Consider the following 19,036-nt stretch of genomic DNA (forward strand, 5'->3'; position numbering starts at 1 on the left):
GTTGTGTTCCTTTAGGGCTTTTTTTTTTATGAGACAGCTTTTCAGACCTCTTGGTTCATGCTCTGGTTACAAGATTGGACTATGGCAACATAACATATCTAGATCTTCCTGGCAGCTAAGTGAAGAGGATACAAATGTTGCAGTATGTTACCACTAGGCTCTTAGGACATTCTCTTTTGTATGAGCATGTTACTCCTATATATAAAATATCATTGGCTACCTATTTCCTACAGATGCAAGTTTAAGGCACTTTGCTTAGCACATAAAGCTCTGTGGGAGCAGGAAGCATTATATTTTGGTAGCTGAACTGTTTTATTTACACATGCAAGGTGCTTTAGATCTCTGAGTCCTTTCATGTCACTCCATAAACATTAAAGTGAAAGGCTTTTTTTTTTTTTTTATGTCTGTGCTCTAACCGTTTAATGAAGCTAAACAGCAATGACAATTTTTTTTTCTGTGAAGTTACTGTAAAATGCTTTGCTGAAACCCGGGATTGAACCAGGGACCTTTAGATCTTCAGTCTAATGCTCTCCCAACTAAGCTATTTCAGCTACTGGTTAAAAAATATGATAGCTTGTTAGTCCACTTTTAAAGGTAATCAATAGCACTAAAATAAAGCATAGAAAAGAAAATAAGATGGTACCTTTTTTTTATTGGACATAACTTAAGACATTACTTGATTAGTTTCCAGAAATATGTTTTATTTCTATTGGCTACTGGTTAAGTAAGCACTGAGAATGTTCCCCATTATGTAATTGTAATGGAGCTGGTGACTTTCTGCATATGTTTTTCTTCCAACACATTTCATGGTAGTCATCTTTTTTTGTTGTAAAAAGCCCTTATCTGATTTATCATTATCTATTAGAATTAGCTTTTTCTTCTTTGCACAGGATAGCACTCTAATGAGATTTTAGAGTCTCATCTACTTCCAGATGAGGTCAAACCTGAAAATTTTACAGACTAAAAATGGATGTAGAGAAAATAAAAGGAAAGTTTAAAGCAATCCCATCCCATCACTAATTATGAGGCTAGCTCTATATTAGGCTAGCTCTGTGAGTGCAGTGGATGTTTTAGCAACCGCAGTGCCAAGCAAACACTTAAGAATATAAGCATTGCCATACTGGGACAGACCCAAGGTTCATCAAGCCCAGTATTTAGTTATTTATTGCATTTGTATCCCACATTTTCCCAACCATTTGCAGGCTCAATGTGGCTTACAATGTTCCGTCATGGCATTCGCCATTTCAGAATAAAAGTTACAATTGGTATAACATAAAGAACATGGATGATGAAATAGTATTAAGCAGTCAGTTATAAAAAGAAAACATTCAGAATATCAAATAAGTGGTGATGCATTATAGTTCTTATTATGGATCATTGTGGAAGAGATAAGTCTTCAGAGATTTACGAAAGTTGATTTACTCTTAGCCTGAACTGAGGTTAATGAATAAGTCATTAATTTTTATGGATTTTCATGAAAGAATAATTAATACAATTATTTACCACTCCTGGGTCTAAGTCCCTTTCTCCTCATCACCTCAAAAGCCATAGAGCCAGCTGCCCAGGGGCCAGAGGCTAGGATACCTGCTTATAATATATGTAAACTGCTTTGGCTATACCCACAGAAAGGCAGTATATCACATTTATGACCCTTTACTAGCTAATCAAATCAAAGGAAAAGAACACATGGCATAGAGCAAAAGCTGGGGGGGGGGGGGGGGGGGGGAGGGGGGGAGGAGTGAATTTGGAGAGAGAGAAGCCAAGCTTCTTTACCAAAGTTATCCAGTGATTTTCTTCATTGATGTCAAGGCATTAGCCTGACCTTTATACAAAGCAGTGTTTTCCAAAAATCATTTAACATTTTGTCCATAACATTCAGAAAAAATTCTCATAGGGACAATTTCATCTACCACCATAGCCACACCAAAGTAGCAAGAACCAACAAAATCTGTGTTATCTGCTAAGAGCACAGCTTGATTTCCAAGCAATGAAAGAAATCAAGACTCAGTTTCTCTGAAACCATGGACTTCTTAGCAAAACTGGACTGGTATGAAAAAATTATCAGACTAAGGATGATGTTGTGACACCAAGATAATATATAACTTCTTATCCAAACCCAATGATTGACAGCAAAACAAGTCCAGTAAGTGTCCACTCACTTATGAGTTCAGCTCTTCATACTCGGGAATAAAAGCAAATAACGAGCATAGGTACAAGATTGGTGGTCAAGGCGCAATTCAGTCATTCAACAAAATTACAGAGGCCAACACGCTAAAGGAGCCTAAAATTAGAAAGCCAATGTCTCAACAGAAATTCTTGGAGGACAAATATTTGAAAGGTATTAATCTGCAAACAAACCTTTTCCAGAGACCAGAATATGCTAGAATGCAAGAACTAGAGGACATGAATTGAGGGTGAAAGGGGGCAGACTCAGGAATAATGTCAAGAAGTATTTTTTTCACAGAAAGGATGGTAGATAACTGGAATGTCCTCCCATAGGAGGTGGTGGAGATGAAAACTGTAATGGAATTCAAAAATGCGTGGGATAAACACAAAGGAATCCTGTTTAGAAGGAATGGATCCAAAGAAGCTTAGCGGAAATTAGGAAGCAAAACCAGTACTGTGCAAAGTTCTGCAGTCTGTGCTCTGATTGTGGCTGGACAGATTCAGCTTCAGAAGTTGAAAAACAAGGCCAGTGCTAGGCAGACGTCTACAGTCTGTGCCCTGAACGCGGCTGAATAGATTTGGATGCGCTGGAGTGGAGTTTTCAAGGGCTTTGACGTCAACTTCAGAAATTTTAGAACAAGGCCAGTGCTGAGCAGACTTCTACGGTGTATGCCCTGGAAATGGCAAGGAGAAATCAAGACCAGGTATATACAGGAAGTATCACATACCATATGTAATTAGTTTATTTTGTTGGGCAGACTTGAAGGACTGTACTACTACTACTACTTAGCATTTCTATAGCACTGCCAGGGTTATGCAGCGCTGTACAAGTTTAAACATGGGGAAGGACGGTCCCTGCTCAAGAGAGCTTACAATCTAAAGGTAACAAACTATGTAGTCAGTGTAGGTATCATGAATGGGGAAGGTGGTTAGGCACCAAAAGTAAGGGAGAAGAGATGGGCTTTGAGTAAGGACTTGAAAATGGGCAGGGAGGGCGCATGGCGTATGGGCTTGGGAAGTCTGTTCCAGGCATAAGGTGATGCAAGGCAGAAGGGGCGGAGTCTGGAGTTGGCGGTGGTGGAGAAGGGTACAGATAGGAGTGATTTGTTCTGAGAGCGGAGGTTACGGGTGGGAACATACGGGGAGAGGAGGGTAGAGAGGTAATGGGGGGGCTGCAGATTGAGTGCACTTGAAGGTCAATAGGAGAAGCTTGAACTGTATACGGTAGCGGATCGGGAGCCAGTGAAGCGACTTGAGGAGAGGGGTGATATGAGAGTAATGGTTCACGCGGTAGATAAGACGTGCGGCGGAATTTTGGACAGATTGAAGGAGGGATAGGTCGCTAAGCGGGAGGCCAGCGAGGAGAAGGTTGCAATAGTCAAGACGAGAGGTAACGAGCAAGTGGACGAGGGTTTGGGTGGTCTGTTCAGAGAGGAATGGGCGAATTTTGCTAATATTAAAGAGGAAGAAGCAACTGGTCTTAGCTGTCTGCTGGATATGGGCAGAGAAGGAGAGGGAGGAGTCGAAAATGACTCCGAGATTGCAGGCTGAAGAGACGGGGAGGATGAGGGTGTTGTCAACAGAGACGGAAAGTGGGGGAAGAGGAGAAGAGGGTTTGGGTGGAAAGACAAGGAGCTCAGTCTTTGCCATGTTCAGTTTCAGATGCCGGTTGGACATCCAGGCAGCGATGTCTGAGAGGCAGGCCGAAACTTTGGCCTGGGTTTCGACTGTAATGTCGGGAGTGGAGAGGTAAAGCTGGGTGTCATCAGCATAGAGATGGTACTGGAAACCATGTGATGAGATCAGCGAGCCCAGGGAAGAGGTGTATATTGAGAAAAGAAGCGGTCCAAGGACAGATCCTTGAGGAACCCCAACAGAGAGTGGGATGGGGGTGGAAGAAGAGCCATTAGAAAATACTCTGAAGGTGCGTTGGGAAAGATACGAAGAGAACCAGGAGAGGACGGAGCCCTGGAACCCGAATGAGGACAGTGTGTCAAGAAGTAAATTATGATTGACGGTGTCAAAGGCGGCAGATAGGTCAAGGAGGATGAGGATGGAATAGTGACCTTTGGATTTGGCAAGGAACAGGTCATTGCAAACTTTAGAGAGTGCTGTTTCTGTCGAGTGTAGTGGGCGAAAGCCGGATTGAAGCGGATTGAGGACGGCCTGAGAGGAGAGGAAATCAAGGCAGCAGCTGTGGACAGCGTGTTCAAGTAGTTTGGAGAGGAAGGGTAGGAGAGAGATGGGGTGGTAGTTGGAGGGACAGGTGGGGGTCAAGTGATGTTTTTTTGAGAAGTGGTGTGACTACAGCGTGCTTGAAGGTGTCAGGGACAGTAGCAGTGGAGAGAGAGAGGTTGAGGATGTGACAGATTGAGGGGTTAACTGTAGGAGAGATGTTGGTAAGCAGATTGGTGGGAATGGGATCAGAGGAACAGGTGGTGCACTTAAAGGAAGAAAGAAGGCGAGCAGTTTCCTCTTCGGTGATCTCAGGGAAGGAGGAGAAGGAGGCCAGGTTAGGTTGGTTGAGGGAGTGGGTTAAGAAGTCATAGGGAGGATATTCTGTTCCCTGACAGCCTTGCACTAGTTCATAACGTGATTCTAAAATGTGTGTAATGTCTTTACTGTTATTCTCATTTCTAAGAACTTTCGCTGCTGCAGTCTCTCATTGTAAAGATATATGAGCAAGGCACTGTGGTTAATGTAGTTCACAGGCAGTGCAGCCACACTTGCTTGGTTGTGCAAGAGTTGTTACCACTGGTTGTAAGGCTGCCTAGACCTCCTCTCTCTCTCTGCCAAACTTGGCTCCTCTGTCTCCCTGCTACCATTTCCTGTTCAGCCTTACTATCTCTGTCCTAAGAGGTCAGCCAGGTATGACCTTTCCTTCATATCTCTAGGACCACCCCTTGCCATCCGATGGCAGGCTCTGTTCCCATTGGCCTCTATCTGCCCCCCCCCCGAGCCTGTAAAAAACCCCATCACCTCTTTGTCCTTTCAGCCATGAGGTATTCTAACACCATCCAGCCAGGGGCATGGAGATGACCCCATCTCGCTCCAGACAGCTCTGTCCTGCTGAAACTCCCTGTAACAAACCTGGATTTTTTACCCTGTGAATATCTTCTTCCAAATGAGATATCGCACATTCCAGTCACCCAGCTTTGGACTATTTCTACCTGTTCAACTACCTTCCCCTCCCCCTGCAATACAACTACCTCTCTTCAGATCTCCACCTCCCACAGCCTCCAGATTAAGAAGTCTCTGTATCCTGAACATTTATCTGTGAGTAAATTATCTGTGATTTATTAAATAAAAGAGACTTCATAAAATAATAGAGACTTCAGGTGATTGCTGTGCCAGGGTTATGCTCCATGATATTGGGGCTTCTAATTACCAAGCTCCAAGAGTCATGACAGTAAAAAATCCAGCGTTATAACTGAATAGCTGTGAGGAAAGTTTGGAGCAGGACAACTGTGCCTTTAAGAGAACAGAAGGGTCAAGTGTGTGGAAAAGAAAAGGAAATCATTAACTGTGCGCATTGTCTGGATGTTAATTGATCTGCATTCTAGTGAAGCCATGTTGGCTGATCTGTTAGTTAAAATGCATTTACTAGATAAGTGGAGCTTGTGAAAGAAGCAGAAAATCGTGGAGGTTTAAACTGAATCCAATGTCTGCCTGCATTATTGATAGTGATTAATTTAAATACCCTCTCCTGCACAGAAGGGACCACTTCTCATCTGGCTCACCAGTAAGCAAAGTAAATAGCTATTGAAAGAAGCATCAGCAGGATGTGCCTTTGTGACAGCCATCTGCACTGTGTTTAAAGAAATCAGTGACTCTGCTTGCACTGCCTATGTTAATTGAAATGCATTTAAGTGAACTTGCAGCTAAAGAAAGCAACATTGGACTGTTTAAAGTTTAAAAGCATGTATCAGAAGAACTTAGTTGTGAAAAAGCAGAAGATTGTGGAGTTCTAAACTCAAACCAGAAAACTGTTTTTGTATTGACAAACCTGTGAACGTTTAACCTTCAAGCAAGCATAAGAAGTTAAGAGATAGAAGGAATTAAACTAGCTGTGGCAGATCTATTAGAAACTTTGAAGCAAGCAAGACATCAGAGTGAGCCAAAGAACGTGCAGCTAGCTCTTTGTTTGAATATCACACCTCTGTGATCACTGAGGACACTTGGAAGGTCCCCCTCCCCTCTCCCTCCAGCCTCAGAAATCTGAGCCCTGAAGGTCTTTGGGCAAGAAGGGCAGGAAGTAATCTGTTGCTAGGTTACTGCTTGAAGCGACAGCCCTGACTCAGAGCTACTCTCTCCAGTCCCCCCGCCCTCCTCCTTTGCCCAGTAACATAACAGTGAAACTTGATCCAGTTGAATCCAACAGCTTGAAAGACAAACTGCTTCGTGCTGGGTAATCCTTACATCCCCAGCCCCCCCTGCACACAAGAGTTGACTTTTCATTTAATAAAGACAGATAAGCAAACCAGTACATGATGGCAGAATTCAATGTCTCACAAATTGTACCGGAGGATGCGTCCTCTGCGCCGGACACACAAGAGGCCAACGCGGATGTGATAGACACCCTCTCCCTCCAGTCCCAACAAGGATTCCAGGGCAGAAGAGCTCGCAAGTTAACCCAAAAGGCCCTGGAAGCATATCAAGCGAAACAGGAAAGCTATACCAGGAAACTGAACAGACTCTGGAAAGAAGTGGAAGAAAGTTTACACCGCACTGCAAAGGCAGGGGCGGACAATGACGCCTGTCTGACGTCAATGAAGACCAACTATGCACGTTATCGGCAAAAGGCAGAAGAGTATTGCCAGTTCTTAAAGGAGTCAAACACGGAGCAGAGTCTCTTGGAAAAAGAACTCCAAGAGACCACGGATCATGAGCGCTATACAGAGGTAGCCAAAGCCGAAGAGATAACAACAAATGCAACTGTAGAACCACAAGACAGCATCTCCGTGCGCTCTCACTCTTCCAAACATTCGTTCAAAAGCTCAAGATCCTCCAGGTCACTTACAACAAATTGCTCCAACCATTCTGTAGCTCCAGAAGACAGCATCTCCGTGCATTCTCACTCTTCCATACATTCATCCAAAAGCTCAAGATCCTCCAGGTCACACACAACAAATCGCTCCAACCAGTCGAAAATTAGCGAGGTGGCCTCCCAAGTGAAGGCCCTCATTCAACAAGAAACCACCCTGAAGTTAAAGCGAGTTGCGCTAGAGGCCGAGGAAGCACACAGAGAGGCCGAGGAAGCACACAGAAAGGCCGAGGGAGCACACAGAAAGGCCGAGGATGCTCGTAAAAGAGCTGAGCTAGACATCATGATAGAAGCACTCCGGCAAAATAGAGAATTGGTTGAACTGGAGGCGAGAGCTAACTCCCTCAAAGATGCTGTGGGACAGCATGATGAGGTCGAGCGACTTAACCACCTCGTGTTTGAAGACCCTGCTCTAAGAACCAAAACTTACGTGTTGACGCACTCCCCACTGCCTGTCAGGACAGTGGAATGGTTCGATTTAGATGAGCCCTCAAACACGGAAGTACAGCACACCAAGGGAATCAAGCCTCACCGTACCAGCTTACACACTCGTACAAGCTTCGATGCACCGCCGCTGGCTTATGCCCTGGGAGCAGCCGATGAAATGGATGTCCCACCCCAGCCACGGGCTCCAGTGCCACATGACAGCCATAGGCAAGGAGAGTCTGGGTCACCGTCTCTCGGAAGAGCACCAGCTACACGCACTTCGTACAAACAAGAAATGGCAGAGTGGCCATACTCTGCACCTATTCCCACTGAGACCGAGACCAGCCAGCCCGCAATGGTTATGACTGACCAGCCCGGAACCTCAACCAGAGATGAACTAGTGAGATATCTGGCATGCAAGGATCTGGGGGGCTCAGGGCTTACCCAGTTCGACGGCCGTCCTGAGCGGTACAGAGCATGGAAATCAGACTTCAAGGACGCTATTGTGGACATGAGACTCACACCCAAGCAAGAGATGAACATGATGTTACATTGGCTGGGAAAGGGAACAGCCACACGTGTGGAGGAGTTGAAGCATTCATACTTGAATAACCTGTCTGAGGGGTTAAAAGAGATGTGGGGAAGACTCGAGGAGTATTACGGCAGCTCAGAAGCCATGCCATAGAAAATTCATTGTTCAATAGGGTGGACAGATTTCCAGTGGTATCCGGCAGAGACAACCACAAGCTGCAAGAGTTGGGAAACCTCCTTCACGAGCTGGAAGCAGTCAAGGCCGAGAACAGCTTTCCAAACCTCAGCCAGCTAGACACACCTCGAGGCACCAAGAGTATCCTGGGGAAGTTACCATACGACATAAGGGAGAAGTGGTCAGTAGTTGGCACATGTTACAAGAAGAGAATCAGGGGAAATATCCCCCTTTCAACATTTTCGCAAAGTTCATAAGAGACATAGCCAAAAGGAGAAACGATCCATGGTTCATGGTCGAGCCATTTGAATCAAGCCAATCCCTGGAAGGGAAAACAGCCAAACTAGGCCGAAGACCCATATCTGTGCACAAGACAGGAGTGTCGCCCGCAACGTCTACACCGGCTGACCCCTCTCTCACCACAGAGAACGTAGAGGATCCCAAAGAACCATGCCCTATACATGGGATGCCCCACCCACTCAGAAAGTGCCGAGAGTTCTTAAGGAAACCGTGGGAGGAACGTAGAGAACTTTTCACAAGGTACAGACTGTGCTACAGGTGCTGGGCTTCTTCAGACCATTTCGCCAAGGACTGCAGAGCACCTAGCAAGTATACAGAACGCGGCAGTGGCCAGCAAACCAATACTTCACGCCCGGGTGATGCCAAACCGCATCCCAACCCCGAAGCGAATCACGGCGAGGAGACGAGAGAGGTAGGGGCACAGGCACTCCAAGCCACGCCGAAGTGCACGAGAATATGCGATAAAGGCCGCGAAGGGAGATCCTGCACCAAGATATGCCTGGCCAAAGTGTATCCCAAAGGACGGCCAGAGAAGGCAGTCAAAATGTATGTTATCATAGATGAGCAAAGCAACCGATCTCTTGCAAGGTCAGAGTTTTATGACCTGTTTGGAATCCAGCAAGGCTACTCCTCATATAGCATTAAAACGTGGGCAGGAGTCACACAAGTGTTGGGGAGAGTAGCAAGCGGCTATACGATAGAAGCAATAGATGGAAGCACCAAGTCAAAATTACCTGCACTAATGGAATGTGACCAGATACCAGATGACAAGGATGAGATTCCTACACCAGAGGTCGCTTGGAGTCACCCTCATCTGAGACCTATAGCCAACCAACTCACACCCTTGGATCCAGACGCTAAGATCCTACTCTTGCTGGGTCGCGACGCACCAGAACTCCTGGACATCCATGAATCAAGCAGAGGCCCACGGGGTGCTCCCTACGTGCACCGTCTCGATCTGGGATGGACAATAGTGGGCGGCGTCTGCCTTAACCGGACGATAAGACCGAACATCCGTGCGCTCTCCACCAGTGTCTTAGAAGGTGGACGCGCCATGCTATTTGAATCATGCGCCAACCACCTGACTACCAAAGAGGTTCACGAACACAAAGAACGTAACGTTGTCTCACTCCGTAAAACCAGCTCCGCAGCAGATTTAGGAGAACATCTGGGGAGCTCGGTGTTCCAGACCACTAAAGACGATGACAGACTCGCACTCTGTATAGAAGATAAAGAGTTCCTGAACATTATGGACAAAGGCCTAGAGAAAGACGAGTCAAACGGCTGGGTAGCGCCCCTTCCATTCCGTAAGCCCAGGGCCCGACTCCCAAACAACAGGAGTTACGCCTTCTCCTGACTCGCCTCGCTAAAAAGGACCTTGAAGAGGAAACCAGAGATGAGACAACAGTTCACAGCCTTCATGCAAAACATGCTCACCAATGGCCAGCCGGACCTCGCCCCACCGTTGAAAGATAAGGAGGAATGCTGGTACCTACCTATCTTCGGGGTATACCACCCTCAGAAGCCACGACAAATCCGAATTGTGTTCGACTCTAGCGCCCAGTTCCAAAGGACTTCACTGAACAGCGTGCTGCTCACTGGGCCCGACCTAACCAACAGCCTACTGGGAATCTTAATCTGCTTCAGAAAAGAACCCATTGCCGTGATGGCTGACATCCAGCAAAAGTTCTACTGCTTCACCGTCCACGAAGACCACAGGAATTACTTAAGGTTCCTGTGATTCCATGACGACGACATCAATGGAGACGTGGTGGAATACAGAATGCGGGTACACGTTTTTGGAAACAGCCCGTCACCAGCAGTAGCCGCCTACGGGCTCAGACGGACAGCACATGAAGGAGAGAAGGAACACGGCATTGATGCCAGGCAGTTCGTGGAGAGAGACTTCTACGTGGACGACGGGTTGAAGTCCTTACCCACTGAAACAGAAGCCATTGACCTGCTGAAAAGGACACAGATGATGCTAGCGGGAGCTAATCTGAGACTCCACAAAATTGCATCCAACAGCGCCAATGTGATGAGAGCGTTCTCTCCAGCAGACCATGCTACGAACTTGAAGGATCTGGATCTAGGAGTGGACACCCCTCCTCTACAGCGCAGCCTCGGCCTAAGCTGGGACCTGAAAACAGACACCCTTACCTTCCGAGTCTGCACGCAAGAGAAGCCGTACACCCGACGAGGCATCTTGTCTACGGTGAATAGCCTGTATGACCCACTAGGATTCGTAGCACCAGTCACCATCCAAGGGAGGTCACTGCTTCGCGAACTCTCCTCAAGCTCAACTGAATGGGATGCCCCATTGCCGCCAGGAAAAAGGCAAGAGTGGGACACATGGAGAAACTCCCTAAAGACACTTGAAGAACTCCACATCCCACAGACATATGTCCCAGTGTCTCTCACGAACGCCCGCCACAAGGAGGTTTGCATCTTCTCTGATGCCTCGGAGAAAGCCATAGCTGCAGTGGCATACCTGAAGACCATAGATGCTTGCGATGCCATCCGTGCGGGATTCATCTTCGGCAAATCAAAGCTAGCCCCGCAATGTGGGCAGACCGTGCCACGCTTAGAACTATGCGGAGCAGTCCTAGCAGTAGAAATAGCCGAACTGGTTGTAAGCAAGATGGATACCCACATAGACTCAGTCAAGTTCTACACAGACAGCAAGGTCGTACTTGGCTACATATACAACCAGAACAGAAGATTCCATTTATATGTGAGTAACCGAGTGGAACGCATCTGAAAATCCACCAGACCTGACCAATGGCATTACATGTCAACCGACCACAACCCAGCGGACCATGCCACAAGGGCTGTCCCAGCAACGCACCTGATGCGAACGACTTGGCTGACAGGGCCGAAATTCCTCACGCAACCAAAAAGCGGCACTACAACTACCACAAACTCCTTTGAACTGGTGAACCCAGAAGATGATGTCGAAGTCCGTCCGATAGTCAAGGTCCTCGCCACAAGTGTCTCACCCAAGGACACCCCGGGAACGCACCGCTTCAACCGATTCTCACGGTGGGTGACGCTGAGAAGAGCCATAGCCCACCTTATCCACATCACGCGTTCTTTCCAGCAGAGTCCCGATAGAAGAACAGGCAAGTATCATCACTGGCATCTCTGTTCCAAGCCCTTGGCTGTAGAAGAATTTGTCCGGGCAGAGAAGGTAGTCTTGCGTTGGGTACAACAAGAAACATATGCTGCAGAGTACATGTGCATCAGCAAAGGGAAGATGATCTCAAAGGACAGCACCCTCTGGAAACTAGATCCCTTCAAGGACGAGGACAGATTGCTAAGGGTAGGCAGCTGCCTCACCCACGCCAAGATAGACAAGAGCGAAAGGAACCCTTTGATCACCCCAGGCTGGCACCCGGTATCCACCCTGCTCGTGCACCACTACCATGAGCAGGTCAAGCACCAAGGTCGACACTTCACCGAAGGAGCAATCAGGGCCGCAGGAGTGTGGATCGTCGGAGCGAAGCAGTGCATCACTGCAACCATCCACAGATGCGTCAAGTGCCGAAAACTGCGAGGCAAACATCAAGACCAAAGAATGGCAGACCTGCCATCCGAAAGGCTGAGCACTGACCTACCATTCACCTATGTGGGACTGGATATTTTTGGACCATGGCCAGTTGTCTCGAGACGAACCAGAGGAGGAAGTGCAAGCAGCAAATGATGGGCCGTTTTGTTCACGTGCATGAGCATACGCGCTGTCCACATCGAAGTCATAGAGTCGATGGACACTTCAAGCTTCATAAACGCTCTCAGGAGGTTCCTCTCAATCCGCGGCCCAGCCAAGCAGATTCGCTCTGATTGTGGATCTAACTTCATAAGTGCTTGCAAAGAGCTGAAAATACACTCAGAGAAGATCAACGCACCAGCTATCGAAAAGTACCTGAACGATCACCACTGCACGTGGATATTCAACCCCCCCCCATGCTTCGCATATGGGAGGAGTTTGGGAGCGCATGATTGGGATTGCTCGTCGCATTCTCGACTCTGCTATCTGAAGGGAGAGGCTGGACGAGCTGGATCAGGCGGGCTGGAACAAGCTGGAGCAGATGACTGGGACAGGCAGGGATCTTTATCTGCCATCATCTACTATGTTACTATGATAGTCATTTATCATTTGAAAACCATGCTAAAGTCATCAACAAAAAGATGTTTAACATAATGTGGATTTTGAAATGAGTGAAATCATATCTTCCCCTGGACACCTTCCGGAACCTAGTACAATCCACTGTACTCACAGACACAGATTACTGCAACAGTGTTTTTCTAGGTTGTAAGTCCCTAATACTGAAAAAGCTCCAGACTTCCCAAAACACTGCAGCCAGACTGATTTTCGGCAAGTAAAGATTTGACAGTGCAGCACCTCTTCGAGAAAAGCTTCACTGGCTCCCCATCAGAGAAAGAATTAACTTTAAAGTCCACACAATGATCTACAAGATATTACAAGGAGAAGCCCCCACCTACATGAATCACCTTATTGACCTCCCAACCAGGAACAGTTTGAAGTCTTCCCGTACTTACCTTAATCTACACCTCCCCAACTGCAAAGGTGTTAAGTACAAATCCCTCTTCACATCAAATTTTTCCCTTTTCAGGTAGTCAGCTTTGGAATGCTCTACCAAGACCTATCTGTACCATTAACGACCTTTTGTCCTTCAGGAAAGCACTGAAGACCCATCTCTTCAAGATAGCCTACCCTAACGATTCAACCTAATCAAAACTTGCCCACATGATTCTTATTGACATTTGTTTTACATTGACCATGTTCCCATTATCCTTATTGCTACCCCATATTCATTCCTTTCTATCTTTCTACACCTTCCTCCCAATGCCCAATTCCTTCTGCAACCAATTCCTCTTATGTTCAAGTTACTTATTCGTTAACCCCATGAATTTTGTGTTCACTACAAACTGTATATTCTTTTTTACAAATTTGTAATTCTTTATATGTAAGCTGAATTGAGCCTGCCATGTATGGGAAAGCGCAGGATACAAATGTAATAAATAAATAAAATAAATACTATGCTACAAAGGGCAGTATAACTAATAGTGATAACTAATAGGCATTCACATTCCTCTGGTTCACACGATTCCCAAACTTTTTTTCTATGGTGGAACCTCTAAAATATTTTGAATACACAGAGGAACCCTACTCCCTCCCCCCATACATAGAGCCCCCCCCTCTTTCTCGGAACTACACAGACCCCCACCCAGCCACCCCTGAGCCTACTGTATTGTTGGTCTACAGGGGGCAGAAGCGACCCTGAGTTGTTCCTGCCTATGTTGGCTTCAATCTCACAATTTATTTATTTTATTTATTTATTGCATTTGTATCCCACATTATCCCACCTCTTTGCAGGCTCAATGTGCCTTACAATTTGTCATGGATATTGGAAATAGAAAAGAATATACATTTGGTTTATGGAGGGTTAGGATTACATGGTGGTGAAGTATATGGTTGTATTACAGCAAAAGACGTTATAAGACATTCCTATTTATATTAAAGATTATACAGTTACATGTGTTGATCTTTGTGATAAATCTTGTCGAACAGATAAGTTTTCAGTAGTTTGCGGAAATTGGCCAGTTCATGGACTGTTTTCAAGTTGCGTGGTAGTGCGTTCCATAGCTGTGCACTCATAGAGGAAAAGGTAGATGCATGCGAAAGTCTCATCAGCCATTTTGTCAGCAGAATCGGTATGGGTAGGAACGACTGAGGATTGCTCCCTGCCCTAACTAGCTAGAATGGGGGAAACCCTGAAGAGAGTTTGCAGAACCCCAGGGTTCCATGAAACTGAGTTCAATTCCCACTTCAGGCACAGGCAGCTCCTTGTGACTCTGGGAACTTAACCCTCCATTGCCCCATGTAAGCCGCATTGAGCCTGCCATGAGTGGGAAAGTGCAGGGTACAAATGTAACAAAAACCCATTTGGGAAATCACTGCTTTGGATAATGAAGCTCTAATCTCATTACTGAAAAAGAAGCTATGTTACAGCCACTCCTCCTTTATGTTGAAAGACATTAGGGAATTCTACTGCACATGTTACCTTCATTTCCTAGACTACAACCTATCCTCTTGTTTAATGAGCTGACAGAACTAAGGACAATTTTCCACAGTTCAATATTAAAACTAAAACCATACATCCTTAGGAAATGTGGTTGGATTATGCAAACAATTCAGATAACTATATATCATCAATTTAATATCACTGCTATAGTTGTACACAATCAGACCCTGCTCCTGTTTCCACTGGAATTAGTAAAGTATGTCCCACTTTACAACCTACATTGTTTGGAAAGCAGATTAGCCCTGTGACCAGCTTTAGATACTTAGGTGTTGTGATTGACTACATTTTGATGAGCAAATTTCAGCTCTTGCAAATAAAACATTCTATGTATTAAGGCAGTTGTGCTCCATTAGGGCTTTTTTTTTTTTTTTTTAATGAGAGCTTTGCAGACCTTGGTTCATGCTCTGGTAATTACAAGATTGGACTATGGCAATATAACATATCTAGATCTTCCTGGTAGCTAAGTGAAGAGGATACAAATGTTGCACTATGTTACCATTAGACTCTTAGGAAATTCTCTTTTGTATGAGCATGTTACTCCTATATATAAAATATCCTTGGCTACCTATTTCCTACAGATGCAAGTTTAAGGCACTTTGCTTAGCACATAAAGCTGTGTGGGAGCAGGAAGCATTATATTTTGGTAGCTGGACTGTTTTATTTAGATCTCTGATTCCTTTCAAATCACTAGATAAACATTAAAGTGTGCGGGTTTTTTTTTTTTTTTTAATTTCTCTGCTCCAACCTTAGTTGTTTTTTTTTTTTTTTCTCTCTTATTGAATTAATTACAAGTCTTTTTCTTCCTGTGAGGTTAGTGTAAAATGCTTTGCCGAAACCCGGGATTGAACCAGGGACCTTTAGATCTTCAGTCTAACGCTCTCCCAACTGAGCTATTTCGGCTACTCGTTAAGTAAGCGTTGAGCATGTTCCCTTTATGCAATTGTAATGGAGTTGGTGACTTTCTGCAAAAACACACTTCATGGTAGTCATCTTTTCTTTTGTAAAAAGCCACTATCTGATATCATTATCTATTAGAATTAGCTCTTTTTTCCTTCGTTGCACAGGATAGCACTCTAATGAGATTTTAGAGTCTCATCCACTTCCAGATGAGGTAAAACCTGAAAAATATAGAGTAAAAATTGATGTAGAGAAAATAAAAGGAAAGTTTAAAGTAATTCCATCCTATCACTGATTATGAGGCTAGCTCTGTGAATGTGGTGGATGTTTTAGCAACCTCAGTGCCAAGCAAACACTTAAGAAAATAAGAATTGCCATTCTGGGACACACCCAAGGTCCATCAAGTCCAGTCTCCTGTTTCCAACCGTGGCCAATCCAGGTTACAAATACCTGAGAAGATCCCAAAAGAGTAAAACAGATTTTATGCTACTTCTCCTAGAAATAAGCAGTGAAATTTCCCATCCTAATAGTGGTTTATGGACTTTTCTTTTAGGAAAAAATGCTACCGAGAGGAGAAAGCCTAAGTAGTCTTGAGCTTGTGCTATGAGAATCAACTTCAATCTAAGGGATCCAGTCTGAAATGGAAGAAGCTTGAGCTAAGTGCCAATATGTTTTATATATTTAAGATGTACATGATTGTGTTTGCTGTAAAGTATTTTCATAAGCAAGTTATGAATCACAAATATATGTAAAATTACTGAGAGTTTTTTTTGCTGGTGATTATTGGTCTTTGGGTTGCTGTGACACTCTGGTTTTATTGATAGAGTGGATTGAAGTTGATTTTCCCAGCACAAGCTCATGACTGCTGAGGTTTTTTCCTCTCTGTAACATTTTTTCTGATGAATAAAATAAAAATTCAAACTATAAAACCATTGAAAAAAACCCCAAAAGGTATAATTATTTGAACTTGAGTACTGGAAGGAAATAATAAAGTGAAAAGAAAAATGTTGGTTTTTTTTGTAAGGTGACTTGAGTTCCACATATTTTTGTTTCAAGCTCTGCTTTAACAGTGGAATTGTTCCTTGTTTTTTTTATTTAACCCATCTTGCCAATCGGATACAGCAGCATCAGCTGCTTTTGAATGTTAATAGAGCTACAACCTGTTGGATCACTGGAATTAGTAAAGTATGTCCCACTTTATAACTTACATTGTTTGGAAAGCAGATTAGCCCTGTGATCAGCTTTAGATACTTAGGTGTTGTGATTGGCTAAACTTTGATGAGCAAATTTCAGCTCTTGCTAAGAAAGCATTCTATGTATTAAGGCAGTTGTGTTCGGTTAGGGTTTTTTTTTTTTTGATGAGACAGCTTTGCAGACCTCTTGGTTCATGCTCTGGTAATTACAAGATTGGACTATGGCAATATAACATATCTAGATCTTTCTGGTAGCTAAGTGAAGAGGATACAAATGTTGCAGTATGTTACCATTAGACTCTTAGGAAATTCTCTTTTGTATGAGCATGCTACCCTTATATATAAAATATCATTGGCTACCTATTTCCTACAGATGTGAGTTTAAGGCACTTTACTTAGCACATAAAGCTCTTTGGGAGCAGGCAGCATTCTATTTTGGTAGGTGGACTGTTTTATTTACACCTGCAACTTGCTTTAGATCTCTGATTCCTTTCAAATCACTAGATAAACATTAATTCTCTGCTCCAACCTTAGGTTTTTTTTTTTTTGTCTCTTATTGAATCAATGACAAGTCTTTTTTTTTTGTTCCTGTGAAGTTAGTTTAAAATGCTTTGCCGAAACCCGGGATTGAACCAGGGACCTTTAAATCTTCAGTCTAACGCTCTCCCAACTGAGCTATTTCGGCTACTCGGTAAGTAAATGTTGAGCATGTTCCCTTTATGTACATTAAATATCACTGGCTACCTATTTTTATATTTGTTAAGTGTTGCAAAATAACTCTCCTCTCGTGTGTCTGGGCAAAAAACTCTTTATTTGGGAGTCAATCCCCTTCTTATATACTCTATGAATATTCATGGATATTACATGTATTATCATTACTATTGGTTACATTTTGCTTACACAACCATGATCATGCATTGCTTACAAGAACAACTCTACATGAACAGCTCGTGAACCTGCTCAGGAATGTACAAACATCACCTGCTATTCTGCTACTTTCTCAGGAAAGAACAAAAACATCACATGCTAGATTCTCAGGAATATACAAAACATCATCTGCTGCCTGTATCCAAATACATTCTATCTACATCTCCACCTTTTTTTTTTTTTTTTTTTTTTTTTAATGAAATCTCCGTGGTGTGCCAGCTGGAGATGGAGGTGGAGATGTTTGTAATAGCTTATAAACATATTGAGCAGAGTGACGTGTTGGAGCGAATGGACGAGGAAAACATAAAGAAAAAAGGTTAGGAATGCATTGTATACAACAGCAAAAAATAGTGAAAACAAAAATACCAATGACTAAATACTGGATAATAGGGCGGAGCCAGGTCCAAGGGATCCATTGCCACAATTGATCCCATACATCAGAGAGTAGGTTATTATGAATAGTAATATGAGTAGTTAAATTCCGTAGGAAAGCTAATTGTTTGTCAATGGCCTTTGAATTGTCAGATAAATTAAAACAGCACATGTCCTGAAACTCTTCGCAACCATGATGGTTAAGTAATAAAAGATAATCAATGGCTGCTCGATTTTGTAAAACTCCATGACGTAATTGCTGTTGCTCAGCATTAAGTAAACTAATAGCAGTGGAGGTTGCATTGATTGATTTAATTGCCCAACAGGCTAATTCACGAATATTTTTTGCATTTGCCGCTGCCAATGCAGGGACACCTATTAATGAAAATGCAAGTGCCAGATATTCAGTTTGACTCAGAAATTTAACATTATCATTGCAATTGGCAGCAAGGGTCATACGCTTGGATCGCATATGTGAGGAGTTAGAAAATAAAATATGTTTACTGGGAAGTACCATAGTGAGTCGACTTAGACAGCATGTAGTACCATCAGATATATTAGCTGGAATATAATTAAAGGTATACATTCCACATGACCAAAACCAGCCAGGGGGTAAATGAGTAAATTTATAAATATATGAAACATTTTCGTAGGAGCTACAATTTAACAAAGTTGGTCCAAAATTAACACAATTTGATCGGGTACAATTAACCATACGAGCACATGTCATATTGATACTAGCTATTTGATTGGTTCTCACATGCATTGCCAAAGTAGGCGGCAACAGGGTTTGTGTTCCCCAATTATGGTATTCATAAGAAGCATTTTGATAGGATGAATTAACAGGAAGCTGTGAATAAAACCAAGTATCATTTTGCATATCTTTAGGATCATGACA

General features: G+C 43.9%; 3 non-coding genes across 3 annotated transcripts; all 3 read right to left on the minus strand.

Annotated features, from left to right (window-relative positions):
* Positions 1–478: 478 nt before the first annotated feature.
* TRNAF-GAA lies at positions 479–551 on the minus strand. Its single transcript has one exon. It is a non-coding gene; the product is annotated as a tRNA-Phe (tRNA).
* Positions 552–15,576: 15,025 nt separating this feature from the next.
* TRNAF-GAA lies at positions 15,577–15,649 on the minus strand. Its single transcript has one exon. It is a non-coding gene; the product is annotated as a tRNA-Phe (tRNA).
* A 1,802-nt stretch (positions 15,650–17,451) lies between these two features.
* On the minus strand, positions 17,452–17,524 carry TRNAF-GAA. The gene has a single exon. It is a non-coding gene; the product is annotated as a tRNA-Phe (tRNA).
* Between the last annotated feature and the right edge of the window lie 1,512 nt (positions 17,525–19,036).

This window comes from Microcaecilia unicolor, chromosome 2 (assembly GCF_901765095.1).
Source record: "Microcaecilia unicolor chromosome 2, aMicUni1.1, whole genome shotgun sequence".
Lineage (NCBI taxonomy): Eukaryota > Metazoa > Chordata > Amphibia > Gymnophiona > Siphonopidae > Microcaecilia > Microcaecilia unicolor.